Below are 6,208 nucleotides of genomic sequence, written 5' to 3'. Positions count from 1 at the left end.
TAAATCCTACGCAAAGTATCTATAGTATTGCTATTAATATTTACTACTTTGATCAAAAAGTTCCCGGAATTCATTCAGAAAATTCAAAATATAGTTTTATTGATCAAAAGTGATATTATCCCCTTCAAAGTACTTCCCATCGACTACAACGCACTTATGCCAGCGCTTGATCCAGCTCTCGAAATTTCAAGAACTTTATTGTCGGTATAGCCATTAGAGCCGTCTTCAATTTTTCTTTACTTCCTTTCGGCTGTTAAAACGCATTCCCCGTTTAATGTTTTTTGACTCGAACAGAAAAAAATCACAGGGAGTCATATCAGGTGAATTCGATGGCTGTTGAATGGTATTCGTTTCATTCTTGGTAAAAAATTCACTCGTTGTTGCAAATTCAATTCCATTTTTAAAATTGTAAAAAATCGAAATTAGAGGTAGATGTACTCAAGACGGCATAACTTTTACAAATGTCAAGCTATGATGATAAAATTTGGTGGGAATGTCAATGATGTGGCATCCTAACCAAAAAAACAGAACTCAAATCAGCTGACTCAGAGCATCACCTAGTGATAATTCCGGGAACTTTTTGATCAAGATGGTATACAGTTTTGACGTAAATAAGTCACAAAATATTTAAATTTATGGTTTATAATATTAATATATTGACACAAATTGAAATATATGTGCTTGACACATTGTTCGAGTTCAAGCATAAAAAGTATAGTCGACGGTTTCATATATAAGCTCTTTTCATTTAAAGATAATTTCACGTTGTCAACATCACATATTTTAACAAGTTAAATGTATCATTACTTTCGATGGCGTAGATGACTGCACCAATCATTGGATATTTATCCATTTTTCGATGAACACCATTCACGTAACATGTGGCAGGATGATGTGGTTACCTCGAGTATCACCAATCGCAATTTCTATTTGAGAGATTGGCCCTACGACGATTCCAGTCTTTAAAAATTTGTAAATCGTCAACGCTAATAATTTTGTCAAGTGATATGAGAAGACGCGCTGTAATGGAGAAGAACAAAAAAATAAGGAATATATAGAGAAAAAAAATCTTTACAAACAAATATAATTAAATTACTTACTTCCTCGACAACTCATGTTGAATCCATAGCGCTGGAGATCACTGTAAAACGAATCTGTCTGAGCGATGATACTGATGTAGTATCTTTGTAATTCAATCTCTATTTAAATCTTATCCCCTCCAACAATTTTTTGTAACAAAAGATTTTTAGAAACATTCGGTGATGATATTAATGTAATCTGACACCGCAAATTACAATGTCAACTTTGCAAGTTTCAATATGACCTTGTCAGCATAATATAAGAAATTTTTCAAAGACATTAACATGTTTTGACGATATCATCAATGTAATTTGATATAAAACTTGCAAAAATGCAACATTTGCAATTTCATCAAAGTATAACTGCTTTGTTAGCGTAATTTAAGATTTTTTCAGAGCATGAGATGTTTGATATCATTAATAAAAATAGCGTATAATTATATAAAAATGACAAGATTTAATCAAATAACATCATTAGTCAATTCGACAGCGCAAGTGACAACATGGAGTATGATTTGGTTGAACAAACTACCCTGCTTAATACAAGAGAAGATTACAGTGTGTGAGAACAGCGATGCAACGAATTTATAGAATCATTAGAGGAGCAGAGCCGTATCAAAGGCCCGCGATTATCAATCAGTAATAGACAAGTACTGATCGCATGTATCGCGCGGCTTGAGAGTCTGAAGGAATCTGTGCGTGAAAGATTTGTGAGCGCCAGATACGAATTTCGTTGGGGCGTCATCAAAACAGCGTTCGAAAGTTGTATTCTAACGGGCGATGATAAATTCTAAACATATCGAGCCTCGCCGATTCCTCGAAGACGCCAGCGAAATTGTGCTCGAGCATGTGCATAGTGTAATGCAACGATATGACTCTATAAAATAAACATTGTTTTTAATGGGGAGTTGATGACGGGCGATAAACGCGCGAACAAAACTATCGCCATCCAGAACCCTATGAATCCTATCAGTGTACGGATTTGAGTGATATGTGCGTATCGTCGAGCCTACCTTATCATCGCTGGAAGAGTTCAGGAACGCGATAACGGATGGGCATTGTCGTATACTGAATTAAACGGTGAACGCGAACACAATCCTCTGCGCGTGGGATGTCATATCAAACTCGCGCGAGAAATTATGTTAAATAGCGGTAATCAACGTGCAAATCGCTGACATTGCGTATTTCGCACGATCTGTTGTTGCCGCTCTACACCCGGCTCAAGAAAATGCATATCGAGAATCCTCGTATCCGCATTATATGTCGGTTCTAAATCTCGCGGGCATTGAATTTCCAATTAAATCAAATTAAGAAATTTGAAACTTTTTGAATGATATTTATATCAACATCTACACCAATGAGAAGAGGATTGTGTCGATATGACTCGCTGACGTGTTGATCTTTTATCGATAATTTGTAACAATGCATTCCCGAAAAAGGAACAAACATGTAAATCTTTACATGTAGGAGGATGACAATGCGGGACATTTTATGCTAATCAAAAATCTATCTTGATTAGCTCACAATTTATTAAAAAAGAACATAAGAAATATTTCTGCGATAGGTACGTAATAATAATAATAATAATAATAATAATAATAATAATATGATATATAGTATATAATATATATGATATATAATATATAATATAATATAATACTTTTTCCAAATGTTTCCACTAAAGCTCAAGCGCTAAAGAGATTTAGATTTCCACAGCGAGGACTGTGGAAAACTAAATAACTGAATGATTGTGGGATCAGACTACCGAGTGAAGATAAGTGGCTGAGTTTCGACAACCACTGCAGAAAGGAATCTCGTTTATGCCGACCTGAAGTGTGCATTGAAAAAGACACATGGGAATCCTGAATTGGCTACGTATACGTATCATCATCATAATGTGTTTAGTATCGGATACTATGTGCACTGCTCATTATAGTTCACAGTCGGGCTATCGCTTTTGCCGTGATAAGGACTGTATAGCATGATTCATGGAAGAACTCAGAAATTTGGCGCACAGCGTATAGTCTATAATTTCAGCTAACATACTCATGGCATTTCACGCGAGAATGGCAAAAATTAACACATGTGCGAGAAACCGTTTGCATCAGACGATACGCGGGTACGTGATCATTGTAATTTAACCGGGTGATATAGAGGCCCCGCACAAATTGTAATCTAAATTATAGGGATCTAAATTCGCATTACGTACCCATAGTTTTCCATAACTTATCAGGCTACGACACACATTTTGTCATCAAGGAAATTGCCGCGAAGGATGTTGATCTTTTAGTATTTCGTTCGCGTGTTACTTTTATGCGTAGGTTGAGGATCAAGGATTTTGTGTCCGTGGTGATAAGTCATTTGGAAACGTGAATTCGTATCAGCTCGTTTTTTAATAAATTACAAAACTTCGGAGTTTCAAAGTCTCTTCGGAGTCTCACAGTTTTCATTCTCCCATTTTTCCTTGCAAGAATATTTGCACGTTTCATCAACCTTTTCGAACCTTCTTTCGAAACACAATATTATTCCTCAGGCCGTTCCCTTTCTAATGTTTACACTTTATAATTCGTTTAAAACCGTCGAATAATTAATAATTATTAGTTACTATTTTGTACATGCATTTTTTTAATCTTCCTCGGTACGATGCGAGGAAGGAATTTCCTCAGCCTGTCAAAGAAAACAGACAACAAAGTCATTTAAATGCCTCTATAATTTCTACACTGCTGTGTATATAGACAATATTATCCGCGTGTGTAACAGCTTGTCTGTCACAATACTGTATGCGTGCCTTTTTTCGAAATACAACGCATTCACGTCTTCCATATAATTATGATGATTGTTGCCACAATCTTTTACTGATAACTTGTAACAATGCATCCCCAAAGAAACATTGTATTCGGTACCAACACCCTGCCCCCTGATACTGCCCCAATGATCCCTGGTCACTTGCGAATGAGAGCGCGGTGCGCTCGAAAACACTAAAGCATAATTCAGAACAGAAATTCAAAGAAAAATACTAAACATGTCGATAGTACTAAAATTGACAAAAAAATTGTGTAAAATACGATTTATAGATTCATACAGCTTTCTCACTTCTAGTTTGGAATTCAAATTGTCATTTTTCTCAGTAAAGGCAAGTTACGGAAAGGCGTCTTTCCGTACGAGTACATTGACTGTGTCGATAAGTTAGAGTTAGCTGTGTTTACTGCCTCGCGAGTCATTTTACAGTTCATTAATAGACAACACGGTATCTGAGAACGCGCACGTCGTCAATGTGTGGCAGCGATTCTCCATCCGGACACTCAATGAATATAGCGACTTATATCTGAAAACGGACGTATTGTTGTTGGCCGACGTCTTTGAAAAATTCCGCGACAGTTGCGTGACAAATTATGAGCTCGACCCCGCGTATTATTATACTTTACCGGGCTTCAGGACGCCATGTTAAAACATACTGGCGTAAGATTTGAACTACTCACAGACATTGACATAACCATGTTTATCGAGCGTGATATATGCGGTTTGAGTCAGTCGAACAGATACGCGCGAGCCAACAACAAATATATGCCATCGTACGACCGTCATTGTACTTGATGTACTATGACGTCAATCTGTATGGCTGGGCAATATATCAACCATTGCCTTACGCCGATCGGGTCGACGACGAATAAAATTTTGACTTTACGACCATCGCGTTAGATTCGGCAACAGGCTATATTCTCGAAGTGGACGCGGAGTATCCGTAACATGATGCACATACTGATCTACCATTCCGACGCGCGAGAAACCATCCGACAAGCTCGATGACAAGCTCTCACAATATTATGCGACAAACAGAGTTATACATTATCGTAACCTGCAGTAATGTACTCATCATAGTCTTCGTATCACAAAGGTTCACTGTATACTGCAATTCGCGCAATCTCCATGACTACGCGATTATATAGAACAAAACACAAAATTTAGAACTTTGGCCAAAAATGATTTAAAAAAAAATTTATACAAACATATAAATAATGCAGTATTTGGTAAAATCATGGAGAACGTGCGCGATCACGATGAGTAAAATTATTAAAACGAGAAGGCAGATACGATGCTGAGGCAATGATCGCGAAATCAAATTTCCACAATCATAGCGTCTTTTCGGAGAATCTGGTCGCGATAAAACTGCGTAAGCTCAAGATGAAGTTTGACAAACCGATATATGTGGTACATCCTCGTCATATCTAAGACATGTTTGTACGAATTTCACCACGAGTACATGGCAACGTTGTTTCGTGAAAAATACAAAATTATATATACCGATATACTGATAACCTCATATATCATATAGAATGTGATACGATGTCTACGATATCATGAAACGCGATATAAGTAGATTTGAATCGAACGATTACTCGAGCGGAATGCGTACGACATTCCGCTCGCGAATAAAAAAATTCCTGATCTTGAATGAAAGACGAGAATAACGGTTCCATCATAACCGAATTCATTGGACGTAGAGTGAAAATGTATGCCTCGCGTGTAAAAGGAAAGAAAGATACGAAGAAAGCAAAAGGTATCAAAAACAACGTTGTAGCGAGAGCTATAATGTTTGAGGATTACACGCAGTGCTTGAATAGCGCAATCGAAATGATGCGCAGACAATCGTGCATGAGATCTAAATTGCACGAGGTGTACATGGTATCAAACAAACAAAAATTGTTCTAAGTCCGCACGATGATAAGCGGTATATCGTGCCACGCTACCATGGAGCATTACCGATGTAAATAAAATACATTTGTATAGTATATTTAAAATATATCTAACATATAAAATATGTATAATATGTATAATATAATATGTATAATATGTAAATGCAATATGTATATGATATTTAAAATATGTATAATACGCATTTATATTTTTGTAATAAACATAAGTTTTACAACACATAGTCTTTATGTATTCACGAATTGTGTGAATTGTCAAATCCCAATCATTTCATGTAAACCTCGTTCCTTCTCTTGCGCATCTTTTCAACGAGATGCACGTCAGAGTTAGCGACGCTGTGCAATTCGTATTCGTAGAATCCTTCAGCAATAGGAGATTGCTCCGCGAGAATCTTCCAAAAGATTACGTCACTGATT

The sequence above is a fragment of the Atta colombica genome, unplaced genomic scaffold (assembly GCF_001594045.1).
Source record: "Atta colombica isolate Treedump-2 unplaced genomic scaffold, Acol1.0 scaffold5, whole genome shotgun sequence".
NCBI lineage: Eukaryota > Metazoa > Arthropoda > Insecta > Hymenoptera > Formicidae > Atta > Atta colombica.
This window is presented reverse-complemented; position numbering follows the sequence as displayed.